The 17,120-nt window shown below is 36.1% G+C and overlaps 1 protein-coding gene across 4 annotated transcripts in view; it reads right to left on the bottom strand.

The window, feature by feature from the left end:
• Positions 1-17,120, bottom strand: part of LOC106067294 (adenylate cyclase type 2-like) — a 96,147-nt gene that overhangs the window by 66,779 nt on the left and 12,248 nt on the right. The window contains exon 1 of one of the 4 annotated variants that reach the window (XM_056035548.1): positions 16,604-16,788. The exons of 2 other annotated variants lie outside the window; for them this stretch is intronic. The gene's annotated coding sequence lies outside the window, so the exon portion shown is untranslated. Of the gene's footprint in view, positions 1-4,084; positions 4,271-16,603; positions 16,789-17,120 lie in introns of those variants that run through there. One more of the 4 variants, XM_056035545.1, reaches the window with a different exon arrangement.

Consider the following 17,120-nt stretch of genomic DNA (forward strand, 5'->3'; position numbering starts at 1 on the left):
ACCGATAGTACATCAGAATATCATTTCACCATTTCTAAGTAGTTTCACCGATAGTACATCAGAATATCATTTCACCATTTCTAAGTAGTTTAACCGAATGCATCAGAATCTCCATGTGGATAATACGTCTAATTGTAATATCCGGTTCATTTTTGCATGTGCTTCTAACAAACTGTGAAACCACAAAAACATGAACGGTTTCTTCACAATGGTCATTTGTAATTCACAAAACAAGTTCCCATGGTGTTAGTGTTTACAGTTTTAAGTACAGCCGACCTTGAAGGAATAGGTAGCGACGAAACTAACATTCTCTCTCTCTCTCATTCTGTCTTTTTATTTATTTCTCTCTGTCTGTCTCTCTCTCTCTCAGTCCCTCTTTTTTTCTTTCTTTCTCTTTTGTCTCTCTGTCTCGCTCTTTCCTTTCTCTCTATCTACCCCTCTCTTTTTTTCTCCCTTTCTCTCTCACTTTTGTCTCTCCTTCTCGCTCTTTCCTTTCTCTCTCTCTCTCTCTCTGAATTTCTTTTTCTTTCTCTCACTGTATCTCTCGATGTATTTGTCTCTCTCCATTTCTCTCAGTGTGTCTCCTTCTTTCTTTCTCTCTCTAATTCTCTCTCTCTCTCTCTTTTGTCTCTCCTTCTCGCTCTTTCCTTTCTCTCTCTCTCACTCTCTCTGAATCTCTTTTTCTTTCTCTCTCTGTATCTCAAGCTGATAATGTCTCTCTGTTTCTCTTAGTGTGTTTCTCTCTCTTTCTTTCTTTCTCTCTCTTTCATTCTCTCTTTCTCTGGTGTTGTGTCGCGTGATGTCACTATCATACGATGCTATACAAAGCACTTTCTAATTAGAAATCGATGTCGTTAATGAATTGTCTGTCAGTTGAAAATTCCTCCACACCGTCACCACACCTGGATGAACTGCAATATTCCGTTTCATGCATGCATCGAGAACACTTCAATGGGAAACAGGGAAAGTGGGGGGGGGGGGGGGAGACAGAGAATTTGGGGACATCAAAGCTTGCCGAAACGGGATGTGCTCCCATCTACATACATAGGTAGATACATAGTTAATCAATCGGCTTATACTGTTTTTCATAGTCACATTTCACATCTGGATCTATATAAAAAAACAGACAAAAATAATAGCAGACTTTTTGGTGTCTCCTAGGTCCGGGGTCGGCAACCTGCGGCTCGCGAGCCACATGCGGCTCTTTGGATGTGAAGATGCGGCTCTTTCGTTCCATACGCAAATATTATTTATTTTTTTGAATTTTTTTTTTCAAAAAGTTCTGAATCGTTTAACGAGGATTAGGCACTGATTCTATCTCTCAGCAACTTGTACTGGCTTTTCACCACACCCCTCCCCCATTACACGCGTCGTCACTGTAATCATTCCGTCGGAAGCTCTTGAATGACGCCGTCGTCTGATGCTTCTATGTACGCTTTAATTCGCTTTTGGTTGTGACGTATAGGTTATTGTTTCAGGTAAATGAGTTAGAAGCGAATTATCTTCTCAAAGTTAGAAGCATTCTACAAGTAATGCTGATCTGGCAAACGTTGGGTACCAGTACGTACCACTAGAAATTGCACAAAAAGGCAAACCATTTACAAATGGTACGTCAAAGATTGCTTTATACGTGCATCTGGAAAACATTTTCATGATTTCGAACAAAAAAAAAGACATGCAAAAAAAAAAAAAAAACAAAGCTAAAACAGTACAAGATAGAAGAGCTAAAATGTCTTCAAATGTTACATATTTGCAGGTGGAAGATATTCAATATTCTTCTGTCTTGTCACTTGCTATAGATGAATTGGCAACATAAAAGACAGCATAAGTTGACCCTTTTGTCATGTATGTCTTCCCAAGTTCCAAAAGAAGAAATGGAATTGCTACCGCTCTGGGGACAAACTAGAGGGGATGATAGAGCGTATGCCGAGCAAAAATAGCTTGAAGACATTAAAATCGTTTAAATAACAACTGATTGAGCCAGACAGGAAAAAATAAAGGAGCAACTACGATTCTTCGAAGCAAAATAAATTGCGAAATTCTTACGTTTCACTGAATAATACACAATTCAGGCCAAAATAGTTGATGTCATAAGTTCGGTAATCAAGATTGTTAACAGCATCTTGTCAAAAGCACTTAACCATCGTCAGTTTAAAGAATTCTTAAGCGAAATGGAAACTCTGTATTATGATCTCCTTCACAATAAAGTGTGATGGCTTTCTAGAGGTAAGGTGTTGAAACGTTTGGCTTGTGCTTGAATGAATTAAATACATTTCTAAATAAAAAAAGGTACGTATCACCCTGAATTAGAGAACAGCAAAAGTTTGAAAAAATTTTAGTTTACATAACAGCGAAATTAAATGAGCTGAGTGTTGAACTACAAGGAAATGGAAACCCAGCCGATGTTTGGGTAGAAGATTAGGCTTCTTTTGAAAAAAAAAATTATTGCAGAAGAGCGGTAAGTTACTTCTTTATTAAATGTCTAAAGAAATATCGTGATAATATCACTGCAACTGTTGACACGAATTACTTCAGCACAGTTACAAAAAAAAATTCAAAGATGAATTTGTTGACAGTTTTCTATGATGGTCACGATACATTACAAACTAACAAAATCATTCTAGCATTACTAGTAAATCAACACAAATAGTAACGAAATCCTAATAGATCTATTTGAAATTGATACTGGATTTCTAGAAATGTCATTGATTGAAAGTAAAACTTTGTGGAGTTGAAAATTTAAAGAGTTGAAAAGCAAGTTGGAAAAGTTGAAAGTCCAGAAATGCATGTACATATGTCGCGAGTTGATTCGGCGCAAGAAATAATCTTCCAGTTTGCAACATTGAGGTGAAGAAGTTGGCATTTCGAGTGCTATATTCGGATCTACATATTCGTCCGAGCAAGCGCTCTCTTGCATGATACTACCGGGAGTAGGAAGTCAACAAACAAATGAGAATTTAGAGTCGTGTTTGAAAATAAAAAACAAGTTATGAGCCAAATGTATAGAAAAATTTCTAAAACCAAAGCCATCGCTCCCATTGAATTTGTTTGCTTAATTGTTTGTTATTGAAGTACAAGTTAGTGTTGCAAATAAATGTTTAACTGCTTTATTGGCTACCAACATAAACAAAACAATTATCTAATAATGCCATATATATATATATTATCTACCTTTGCTGTGAAAACACTATTTATATGAATAATTGTGAGTACTACGTATTGTTGGCAAGAAAAAAAAAACGTTGTGGCTCTTTAAAGTTTAAAAATTTTGTAAATTGTAATTTTTGGCTCTTCCGACTCAAAAGGTTGCCGACCGTTGTCCTAGGTGTACAGAGTACAGAAGTATTGATAAGCTATGTGCGTCGTTGGTATCATGGAATAGATGGCAGTGTGTATCAGTGATAAGCTATGTATTTTTTTTGAAAACATGTAATAATATTTTTGTTTTGTTAGATTTGAACAATATTTCTAAACTCTCACGCTTGCAGTACAAAGTTATTGAGTAGGCTCCCACTATTACGTCCTTGACCTTGGTTATATCGTCTAGTCAAAATCAATCTCGATCTTTCTCTACTCAGTCTCTCAAGTGTTTTTAAGTTCCCACACATTTCCCCATATTGCTTGTTCATCTTTTTTCTTTTTTTTTCTGTCTTTTATTGCTTAAAGAACTTTAACCCGATCTTAAAAATTCAAATGTTATCAAAGAGAATTATACTGTGATTAAATTAATATTTTATTTATTTATCCATAAGCTTTAACTCTTTCTTTCCTAATTGACCATACCATCGTAAATTTCACCTCATTAAATTAATTTAATACTTTGATTGTATAAAATTCACTTTGTGTTCTATAAAAAGAGCATGCATTCTCCTTTAATTCTAGACCAAATAAAACACTTTCTGATAACAAACGGAAACGCTATTCAAGCTTTATCATTACAGGGCAGAAAAATACTAATGAGCAAAATGAAGAATTCCGTCGGAACGTGGAAAATAATTACGGAGAGAAAGAGTTAATAGGTCCGCATCTATAAGCTGCAATGTAGATCATCATTAACACTTTATATAAACGTATATGTACTCACACAGTTAAAGATAACGAAAGATCTGTAATAGACCTAGATAACGTAAGGTATCTTCCATGTCTACAAAGCAAGGATCATTTTGTTTTTTCTTATATCAATCAGTAGTAAATGACAAACCCACACAAATGAAATGTTATGCCACTCGGTCCCGTGATGTGAAGACAGCTTCTCGACAACTTCTGCGACAGATATGAACCTAGGGCCAAACATCTTGACATCCCCCCCTCTCCCCAGAGGCCACGCCCTGTCCCCCTCAGCGCCAGCGATACCATCGTTAATTATTCATTTGTCCTACAGAATGAAACCACGTTAAACATGAAACCAAAACATGAATATTTCAACAACGTGCCAAGAATACAAAACAGTTGTGTGCAAAACGCACGCACACAATATGCCGTATTCCTGTAGGTTTATACAATCAATACACAATATCACATAAACTAACCACAATTCTTGTAGGTTTATACAATCAATAGTAAATCAATACACAATATCACATAAACTAACCACAATTCTTGTAGGTTTATACAATCAATACACAATATCACATAAACTAACCACAATTCTTGTAGGTTTATACAATCAATACACAATATCACAAAAACTAACCACAATTCTTGTAGGTTTATACAATCAATACACAATATCACATAAACTAACCACAATTCTTGTATGTAAACGCAATGTGTAATGCACAATTTGCCTAGAATCCAACACAATGGACCTCATTCACCAATCGTAAACAAACAAAATTGAGCCACGTGATTCTATATATCTTCTATACAAATTATGTAATCCATAGTGGTTGTCACGTGATACGTATTTTTCATTGTTTTATCAATATTATAACGTGGCTAAGAGTTTATTTACGATTGGTGAATGGGGTCCATTCCGGTATGTCTACAAAATATGCAATCTGCGTCATGTCAGGAATACCAATGTTTACAGCAACAATGCAACAAATAGAGCGAAACTTAACAATAAAATATCTCCTAGAAAGTTCCTATGATTTATAATGTTCTTTGATTTAACATGTTCTATGATTTATTATGTTCTGTTATATATGTTCTGTGATTTATAATGTTCTTTAGTTTATAATGTTATTTGATTCATAAAGGTTTTTAATAAACTCATATATTGACCAACGGACTTAACCCCAACTATATACTATAAAAATTTATAAAAAAACAACAACGTATATATAGGAAAAAACTGCACATTTACAACCATATGTCTTAATACTGTAAGACTGATTTACCTTTTTTCTAAATCTAACAGTAAATTTATTATAACTTTAATTAATTAATTAAATAGTAATATTTTGTTTTTCGTGTTTTGTTAGGCGCAATGGGTAAATTGTGCAAAGTTTAAACTTGATCCCAGACTGGGAAGTGGGAGAAATCACGTGAACAAGATTTGTACCAGACAGACAGAGGCAGCGAATTAATATTAGCTTTGTAACAAATTTAGCCTCAATCCAGCAGTCCATAGGTCAACATAAAAAAGACATCAAGTAAACTTTGGTTACATCATTACATCAAAACATCACATCGTCAACATCCTCCTCCCCCAGCTTCCCCTCTCTCCCCTCCCTCTCTCTCTAACACCCACAACGACATGAATCCTCCTTTAAGAACACTTCCCATCAATCAACAGAGTACGGATAATTTGTTTCCTATGCCTTTGAAGGTAAGGACTATGTACGTACCAAGGTGATCCCTGACCTTCTTGATGAGGTCATTCCCCATGATTGATTTGTTATTTACTTTCCTAATCACGGGGATTATTTCGATGTGAGATTAATTGGCTGTTTCTAACGTGTTAGTCCCTGCATGTGTAGACGAATTGGATGTCCAGTGGAAAGCTGGTAGTTGGTGTAATTAAACTATTAAAATGAAATGAATTTCTTCGAGGTGTTTGACGATATGGATGACCTACTTTTTATAGGTCCCTTATCGGAATAAGTTTCGCTCGAGCGAGTATATAAGAAAATTTACCAGTCCGGTTATTCACTCTAAGAGGGATAAATTGGTCTCATACGAGTATATATGAAAATGTATTGGTCCGACTATTGGTTCCTATGCTGAATAAATTGTCTCGTGTGAGTTTATTTGAACATTTACCAGTTAGACCATTTGCCCTTAGCGGGATAAATGTACCTTGGTAGAGTATAGTTGTGATATATATTTATTAGTTTAATCATGTTAAGATGTAGGTATTCTAAACATAGAGATGTGCATTAGCGCTTAAGTTAAATATATCACGTCACCTAGAAAATAACTAGATCTATAAGGAACAACAAACTAGCAGGCTATAGGCTTGTGTAGAGCTCATATCTAATACTAGTAATAGCCAATAGCAGTTAGGTTCTCATAGTTCTAAGCGATGTTTACATCACAACTCACAACCGACAGAAATAATCCCATTCTCACCAGTAGGTTGTATAAAAGGTCATGTATTGAGAGGTCGACCTACTTAATTATGAAATGATAGCATGTGAGAAAGATCCTGGTCGTGTCCTCACGGACCCGAGTTTGAGCCCTTCAAGTTTCCATCACCTGGGGTTCAGCAATAGGTTTGGACTTGTACAAAAGTATCTTCACTCTGAAGGAAAGTTCGAAGCTTATAAGACAAACTGATCAGAAGTCAGATGGATACTTTTCACTATCCACGAAGCCAATTAGAAAATTGAAAGCTCAATTACTCGTTGTTTTTTTTTCTAGTTTTTTTTTTTTTTGTTGTACATGTTTCGAATGTTGCTTCACATATGAAAATAATTACATCCTAACCCAAACCTGCCGCAGAACGACGTGGGATGGCGGCGGGCAGGGCTCGAATGAGGAACGATCGAGACCTTTGATCGACAGTCGCATCCCACCGAGACCAATCGTAATTGGAGGCCTCAACACTGACATGCGACGTCACAACCTGTGGGCAGCTTAGACAAAATCCTGTGACGTGGCAATGAGCTATTGGTCTAAACGGCCCGCATGTTGCGACGTCGCGGGTCAGTGTTCAGGCCTGCTATAACTACTGGTCTCAATACGACAAGATCAGGCAGCCATACATAAACTTGAACCCTTGGTGAAATAAATAAAAGATGTTGACATCGTAGTTTGCCACATTCAAACAGGCCTACATGTCTATTCCTGAAACAAATCATTATGCTTCCTTTTTTTTCAATATGAAACTTTATGAGGCGGCTACCAAATCATTAATGCATGAACAATGGCGCAGGGGTTACTTGATGCGCGCTGGTTACTGAACATGTCAAGCCGTCTTAGTGACACTAAGATCTCAAGATAGTCCCCTGGCTGTCCGTGTCTAGGCAAGTGGTACACTGGACTTCAAGTGGGGACACGGTTTTAACACAGCACTTACATTCGTGTTGGTCAGAAGTGTTTCTATTTATAGCCGTGTCCATAACAAGCAAGTTTAAGATATAGACATCTAGTTACACAGTTGCTGCGGTATAAGATATATGTATCAGTAGCAATATACTATAATTTCACCAATCAAAATTACGAAAGTTAATTAGGAGAAAATATGTAGGTATGCGCTGCTCACATACCTATATACTCTTGTGCTTCTCGCGACACAAAGCTATAGATATAGATCTAGTAAATATATCCATAGACTTATAAAATAATTCACAATAAACCCCATTCATTATTCGCGGCCTCCGAAAGGGAATAGCCGCTATTAGTTTTGCGTGGTCTGTCTGTCCCTCCATCGGTCCCGTTTACATCACAGAAACTAGAAAAGTTATTGAAAATCCAATATCATGGTATTTATACCTTTCAAAGTTCTGATGCAACGGCTACTTTTTTCTTTTCAGAAAACGGAATCATTAATTTTTTAAAAAGTGTATATACAAGCACAAGTATTTTTACTTTTTTCATAAAAATGCACACCGTTTTTACAACTATTCACTATTACTAGTAAAAATGAGACACGCGAGGTTATAATACTACAGTATATATAATTCCCGTATATTTTTTAAATATTTATTCAAACGATTTTTGTTTATTTGTGTCGGAAAAAAATATTTGTAATACTAAATTAAGTCTGTTCTTTTGTATAAGCTACTTCTATTTAAATAGAATGTTTACGTTTGTTTTCAATGTGAAAGAATGTGTTTACTATGTATATAAGTCGAATAATTTAAAACATAATTTAAATTTGTAGTGCAGTGCTCAATGATGATAAACGATGTAGTGAGATACATTTTCTTTAGGCATTGAATGAGACATAGGCCCTTTAGAAAACGATAGATAATCATTCAATAACATCAAATTGGCCAGGTTCACATTGAAACATATCTTCTCGTTCATCAGTTCATTGAACATATGAATAATGACGATGTAATAGGAATAAGATTACCATAGGCTGGTATCTCCGTGTTACGTGGTATCATGTCGTCAATCGACCCAACAATAGAATAATGTCGACAAAACTTATACGATACGTTCACGGTTCACGTGTTTTCTTGTTTGTATTGACCTAGATACGTAGGACCAGGGAAAAAGAAGAACATGTGCTAATGAAATGACGAAGGTTTTTTTATTTACTTTCATTTTTTTTTTTACATTTTTTAGTTGACTGATTGCGATGCATTGAAAATGTTGTTGTTTTTTTACAAAGCATATATCTACTCTGTCTGTCTGTCTGTCTGTCTGTCTAGATGGATTCTTTTATACTTTTTTCTCCCACTTCCCATACTTGGATCAAGTTGAAATTATTCATAGTCGTAGACAAATCAATTAAAAAAAAAACAATTAGTTGATCGAACAGTGGTAAGAAAATTTTTTTTTAATATAGAAAAATTGTGAGATAAGGATAGCAGTACTGAGAGATATGACAGTGATTGTGCGGTGCTTTCCCTTATTTAAGTCCTCTTTTTTTTAAAGAATGTTTTTTTTTCAGCTTATTTTCTACTTATTTGATAGTGACAATGTCTAGGATTGTTAGGATTGTTAGTGTTTAAAATGATCCTGTTTTTAATATAAACCTATTACATGTTGCAGAGAAACAGTTTCATTGACTATAGACTCTCCGTGTCTTGTCAGGTCTACACGCAAATTTTTGAGTAAGGTTGCGTGTGTTTAACATACAGAATAGACGATCTTCATTTTGAAACACATTGATCTATTGCTGTACTGTAAACACCGTCTCAGGTAAACACTACACTAAGTGACCTTGTGGTGACCTCTAAAAAAAAATGGGACCAAGGGGGCTGACGGGGCCTTGGTGTGGGCGATCGGTGATTTACTCCACCCCGGTGCCTGGCCAACATTCAAAAAATGGCAATATAGTCGAAAAGTAATGTAAACAGATTTGTAAAAGAAACTTAATTGTTTGATGAAAGCTTTGTCAATGATGCACTAAGGGAAACAATATCGCAGGGGTGTGCTCAAAGCAAAACACTATGGGTGGTTCAAAACGAGGCTAGAGACTGTGATAGTTAAGATATTGATTAAACCAGTGTTTCCCAAACTGTATTCCGCGGAGACCTGAATTGGTGTTCCACGAACAACTGGAATTATTAACTAGAAGACCACCACGTGAATTAATTTCTCTAAAAAAAAAACAAGCAAGTGTTCAGCTAAATACCCAGACTGTACGAAGTGTTCCGCTAAATACCCAGACTGTACGAAGTGTTCAGCTAAATACCCAGACTGTACGAAGTGTTCAGCTAAATACCCAGACTGTACGAAGTGTTCAGCTAAATACCCAGACTGTACGAAGTGTTCCGCTAAATACCCAGAATGTGCGAAGTGTTCCATTAAGGGAAAAGTTTGGGAAACACTGGGTTAACCATATCACGGGTCACATGATCGCTAAATCAAATCGACTTCGAATGTGATGGAACCTGCGGATTCATTCATTCATCCATTACGATGTTTTGGCGCGGAAGTTTCTAGAATCCTGTATCACCACCTCACGGCCAAGATTAGAGCGCCGTAACTTGGGCAGCACATGAAATCAACTTAAGTAATATTATACAAATATCCAGTTTAAGCTACGATTCTGAACATAAAGATTAACAGGCCATGTGACTAACACCTCGGCCAATCGTCTTTCCTCTTTTCCTTTCGAACTTGTAGACGCACTGAAATCTGAATGATTGTTGAATTTCTTCTGATAACTAAGCTCCTAACGGAGAGCCCTTTAAAATATAGATAGGTCTGTACGACGTGGCAACGAGCTATTGGTCTAAACTTCCCACAGGTTGTGACGTTGCAGGTCAGTGTTCAGGCCTGCTATAATGATTGGTCTCGGTTAAATGTTCTTTTTCTGTTCCCCTGGCAATCAAATCATTAAATAAGAACAATCTGATATAAACTTTGTCACATGTAAATTATGAGTGAGTCTTGTGTGAATGTACACTTTGGTTTCTAATAGTTATAATGTTTTTTGTTTGGTGTAATACACAAATAGTAAGACAAATTTCCTTACGGATAATAAAGATTATTATTATTATTATGTTAGAAATGAACAAGTAGTCATTCTCTGGCACTGCCAGGGTCGAGTTTCGCTAAAGAGAAACAAAATTCATCGTAGTCCCTTTAACAGTTTCCACTGAGGAATTTTCTGGTGATGTGGCAGGTCTGCAGCAGTACCGCCCTCTGACAGGCAACGAAGATGTTCCTAGGAATGTTATTATTATCTGAGACGTAAACTCCTGGACAGGTAAAAGGTGGCTGCGTTGTCTTTTTTTTCCCGTAGTGATGTCATTGTCTTTTAATTGATGTCAGATCCCTGATGTCTCTATCATTACAAACAGGCGTCATGACGTCACTAGACGGTCATTTAAAGATTAATTTATGTTACTACAGGGTAAAACACATTAAAAAAAAAACATTAAATGTTTGTTGTTGTTGTTGTTTTTTTTTTGGTCAAAATGTACATGAATGACTAAATCGTCTAATTTCCTAACAGTAACGGACAAAAAAAAATGTTTTAAAATATATGGAGACAGGGGCGGATTGGCTATATGGGTGGGCCGGTGTCTAAATGGGTCGAGGGGACGGCCTAATGGAGCACATTATATGTCAGTAAATCCTGTAAACGTGATTGGACCCGTCTTATTTTTTATAAAAGATTTTTTCATACATAACTGTGTAATACTAGCCACATATTCCGAAATAAGGATTTGAGTATAACCTTATACAGTGTTTCTATGAGTTTCACTTTGCACACTAAGAGATTAACATACAACATAACACCTATATTTTTTTTATAGTGCTATAGAAGTCCAACTAGTGTGAACATACTCGAGTGAATCTAAAAGGGGGCCCTGAAATCAAAATTATTATTTAAACAGTTAAGCATGTAACCAAATAGAAATCGCCTATCACACGAATAGGCAGACATCAAGTGTTATGCTTTATTCTTTCAGTTATATCAAAATAATGTAATAAACTAATTAAGATAGCGATTGCTTTGCAGTTGTTTTGTTTTCTTACAAAATCAGATTCCCTATTGCCCCTAAATCTATTAATGTGTAGAAATACATAAGTTGGCATGCATACGTTCAGTTTTATGCATATCATATGCAATCAAGTTGTGGACCGAATGGAATGGTAATGCCCGGGCCGATTTTGGCACCCAGTTAGTCCTAGTATGAAGAACATAGACTTATAGATAAAAGATATATGGGGGAAAAGTTATAAAAAATTATAAAAATGAAATAGATCTTTATATTTTTTACATCAATTACTGGAAAAATCGTAGACCTGTAGACATAAAGAAAAAAAAAATTCGCTCGAGTTATACGAAGTAAGAAAAAGAAAAAAAGATTGACGATGCCTTCAGAAGTGGGAATACCAGCCGTAGCATGTTAACGTGACGTCCATATCAGACGCGGGGTTTTGAGTGATCGCCCCTACACGAATAATTTTAAGCTGGGCTCTATTTCTAGAAAGGAAAGGAGGCTTATTAACAAGACTATTACAAATGTGTTTTTAAATAAAGTAAATGGTAAATCGGCACATTGCAAACCCGATAGATTCGGTTACTCTGTCAACAGTTAGATTTATTACTTTTGTTACTAGCATTGCAAGCGATTAGTTTTTCAGTTGCAAACTCATTCTGAAAACAAGGCATGGCTTATAGAAAACTAGATCTAGTGTATTGCAAAACCAGAAACAAACATACCAAATACCTAGTTGATCTATAAATGCAAAATAGAAAAAAAAAATTGCGTATAAATATTGTAAGTCTTAGATCTATTGTTTTATCGATTTTTTATTCATCAGTTTAAAGCTACAAAACAACTGTAGCTGAGCAGTGTTGTAGTGTTTCATTGTTTGGACTTGCTAAGGCCCTAAGCTATTTGAGATATGGGGCCCCTTGAAATCAACATAAAGCAGTTTTTCTTTACCTCTTGAAAAGATTCTTAGAACCATTTTAAGGGGCCCTCGAACAAGTGGGTGCCCTAGTTCTCTTTACATTCTAGCAATTCTTTCATTTCCAAAGGATCTAAAAATTGACAGGAACGTACTTGCAATAGAGTGGAAGTATGGAGAGAGCTACTGATTAGACTATAACACTCGAACTAATTAAAACTATTAGAGTAATCAGAAATATATAGGGCATTGTGAAAACTAGTTAATGCAGCACATAAAAAAACGGTAAAACAAATATATATATATATATATACATTACTTTTTGAAAAAGATAAAACCTCCTTTATAAATCGTATAGCGCAATTACTTTGCTCTTAATAATTAATGAATGTTACATTTTGAAATATTTTAACCCACCCCCCCCCCCCACTCCTCTGAGAAAAAAATCCTGGTTAAACAAATGTATAGACCTACTACACTTAAATGCTAGTTCCTTAGATCTAGACTTCGAAGCCGATGCGCGAAATGTTCCTAAACATTAATCTATTAAACTTTTTAATAAAAGTTTGTAAAATGTTTTCCACGTTTCGGATGCTCCTTCAGAGTTGAAGACAATCTACTTCCTAGTCCAAACCTCCCGCAGGACGACGAGAGATGGCAGCGGGCAGGGAATGAACCCGAGACCATCGGGAGACCATCGAGATGGCCGAACGACAGTTCAGCGCCCATACCGCACGACCAGGCAGCCATAATAATTAAATAAATAGGACCTCTTAACGGAAATAACCGAAGACGTCTAGTCTGCTCAAGATAAAGATTCTCTAGTTTTCTAGCAAAATTAAATTATTTTCTATTTATACTTTGAAAAATTATAACTTTCAGACTAGAGTTTTCCCAGGTAATTCTTTTCCATATGATAAACATCAACTATCGAGAATCGCGTCCACTCATTCCGAAAGTGTGACTTGAATAGAGGTATTGTAATGAAATTTAAATACAAAAAGCTAAGACAATATCAAAAATACACAAGATGAAATTTGGGAATTACATTGAGAACGCAATACATTCTGTCCACTTATATTTCTGTGCCACTCCTGCTACCAGCCCCCTCTACCCGCTGACCTCTTCACTGATCAGGTTTCGATCTCGACCACAGCGCAATGGACAGGAAGATGGATGGGAAAGGAATGATGATAGTGTTGACCTTATCATCTAATCACAAATATTTTTGGTGGCTTCCATCTGATGTATTGTTTCACACCCATCCAAGTTTTTAATGTCTCGACTCGTTTTATTCGTGTGAGTTGAGCACACTGACCTATATATAGAGAGAGACTGGGCGAGTTTTGATTGTTCAAGCGCATTGGAGCGATAGTGTGTTGTATCATTCAGTAATTTATGGTCGAGCTGTGTGTCAGGGATTGACCTTTTTAGTCTCAAGCAAAAAAGATCGTCTCTCAAAACGTAAAATGGCACAGAGAAAGAGATTATTGCTAGCCTGTTAGCAGGGCCGACCTTATTCATATGCAAACTAGGGCCTCCGATTAGTAGGGGCCTCGCACAGGACTCAAAACAACTTTTTAAAGAAGAAATAGCGAAACTTGTGCCCAGTGTTATTGCCTTATTGGTGGAGTACACTAGCACTGAGTAGGTTTTAAATAAATTGCGGAATATTTTTTTCGCTGTTTATTTTTTATTTTTCTATTTTATTTGGGGGCACCAAATTCACTTCGCCTAAGGCCCCAATTATCTAAGGTCGGCCCTGTTGTAAGACGCAAATATTGAACATGTGAAAGTCTGAGGTTTCTGCATGTTAATTAGCGACTTTAACTCTGCTAAGTAATTTATTTTTCTGTCTGATTCAGGCAACCATTCTAAGCTTTAACGTACTATGGAAGAACGAGCACTTATAAGAATTTGTCTTAGCATATGGAATAAGAAATGTACCTTTATTTTGTGTCTTACTGAGTAGGCTATTTATTTATTTTTCTTTATTTGTAAGTTATGATTCAATGTTTTGTATATTTCCTCTATTTTACTTTGCTGTCTTCTGTCCTGAGTCTAAGTATAATGATTTTACTAATGGTAAATTAAATGTGAATATTCATTTCATATAAATATCACAGTCTGTTCTAGTTTCTTTAAGTTTGCTTAACTTGATGATTCCTAAAACAGAGTATGCGTATTCTAATATCAGTCTAACCAAGGGGAAATTGCATTTTACTTTTATGCTCTATGTTTAATTTGTGATTTTTTTTTTCGTGAATATAAGCACTTTGAGTTTTAAGTCTGTGTAATTGTCTTACCATGAATAATAGAAGGAGTTTTTTTTTGTTTGTTTGTTTGAGTTTTTTCTTACGCTTATTAATTCTCATTAAGTCACATGATCGAGTGTAAACATGAATCATAAGAGAGTGATGAGTCAAGGGATTTACTGCATTTGTAGTTTGTTTTTATATAAAGTTATTGATTTTTATCTATGTATTAATTAACATTATTTGATAAGGTCAAAAGATGTTGTTATGATAACCTTTAAAGCTGAAGAAGCTATTCAACACGCTGCAGAAATGTCAAACATATCGTATAACATATCGTATAGCTTGGTTAGTAAGTCAGCCATTTTGCCTTAGACTAAAACAAAGTTTTAATTTCCACATCTTTTTGAGAATTGTTCGCTGACATTTACAAGAGTTCACTCTTCTGGAGACATTTTTATGACAAGTAACATTTGCAGAATTTAACTTTCAACTTTAATAGGCAAGGAGAATCTTTTTTTGGGGGGATGTTATGAGCTTTGAATATGTCTGCGATGACTGTTGTCATTATCCCCTCGTTTGATATAACAACAGGATATATTGTTATTTTGGATAACTTCCATAGGCAATTATTAAAATCTAAGCTCAGATTCTCATATTTTGTTTCGGTTTTCCTTATATTATGGGATAGTACAGTAATACTGCCTTGTCAATGATGGTTTTAGGGGTTTTATTCTTTTTCTTCAAATAAACGGTAAATCTGGTCGATAAAAATCCACCGCCTTGTCAAAATCCGTCTAGCCCCGTGTCAGAAGTAACCTCCTGTTATTATGTCTTGTCAGTCAAAATCAGTCTAGCCCCGTGTCAGTAACCTCCTGTTAATTACTATTATTTAGTCAATTCTTGATGTTGTTCTCTAAGATCAAGCTTGCAAAAGTGTGAAACAAAGTTACAACTGAGAAGTAGGGCGGTAAAAACAACAACTAGGGAATTATTTATGGGCAAACATTTTATTAGTATAAGAGCTATTGTCCATTTCCATTGTTTTAACAATAAAGATTAAACAGACCGGCACAAGAGTGTAACTGGGAGTTTAAAAACCAATACATGTGTCTTAGTTTATATAAACAACTACAGGGAGTGTCTGATTCTGATTTTACAGTCTGATTGTAATGCTTTGGTTGACTTATATACTAAGTTCCCTTCACAAAACTAACTAATAGCCAATAAATGACTAGATATGACTGAGTGCCAGTTGGATGTGTAAATCAGTTTGCATTGTATAAAAACACGATCATGCTTGTTTGGCTTAGAATTTCCCGGGGGAATGCTTCTTAGCCTCAACGTGCGCTCGTGTGGAAACGGTCGTGAGAGAAGACGATTAGGACACTAGGGAAGCAAAACGGACCCCAAGAAGCGAGCCCATTGAACTGGTGGAGAGGGAAGAAAGCCCCAAGAAACATGTGACTAGCCACATATCGTCTCTCAAGAGACCTTTTCTATGGTGGACTCCTGCACGGATGATGTACAACTGAACAAAATATGGGGGTGTTTCCCCGGTGTGCTCGGCCTTTGGCCTCGACTCTAACCAAAGCGTCTGAAATATTGATATAAAAATTCACATCTGCTTTGATCTTTCCCTGACAGAAGTTTGTTCAGACTGGCCGTTGGAGGCAAGCTCTCATAGTCCTAGAGTTGCAAGAGTCTTAAACTCAACTCTTAGGACAAGCTTCAATAGTCCTAGAGTTCCAAGAGTCTTAAACTCAACTCTTTAGGACAATGACGAAGAAGGAAATGAAGAAGTTTTAGAATTCAAACGCCTTTGAATAAATAACAATATAATAAACGCATGCCAACATGGGCCATGACATTCTAAAGCACAATATGATTAAACAAACAAAAAAGTTACTTACATTTGTTGTCTTATAAACAGATCGGTTCTTGTTCATGTATATACATGTTCAATATATCCTTAGGTTTACGGTATCAATCAATGTATGTACATTTCACCACCACCTTCAATGCGGCCTGACACTGCAAGCGTTGAACGCGTAGACAGGACCTTTCTTCAACGCTATCTAATTTCACTTTGTTAAACTCCTTGTTGTACGATTGTACGTGATTCTGTTCACAACTGTTGTGGACTTAGCTTATTCGCTCTCAAACTGGTACAGTCATTTATTTTTAACTTTCATACTTGAACCCCACCCTTCTGGTTTTGGTGATTTGTTATACAGCTACTGAGCCTATGACCCCGCTGCCCACACCTGTATGTTAGTGACTCCTAACGATGTCTGTGTGTGTGTGTGTAGAGCTGGGTGGTGTTTGGGTGTGTTTGTGATTAAGTGTTAGACGAGTTGCCCACTGGTATCGGCGATAAACAAGTACAGTGCTTGTACTGGGGTCACGACAAGTCCAGCTATGAAATAT

This window comes from Biomphalaria glabrata, chromosome 7, assembly GCF_947242115.1.
Source record: "Biomphalaria glabrata chromosome 7, xgBioGlab47.1, whole genome shotgun sequence".
NCBI classification, from domain to species: domain Eukaryota; kingdom Metazoa; phylum Mollusca; class Gastropoda; family Planorbidae; genus Biomphalaria; species Biomphalaria glabrata.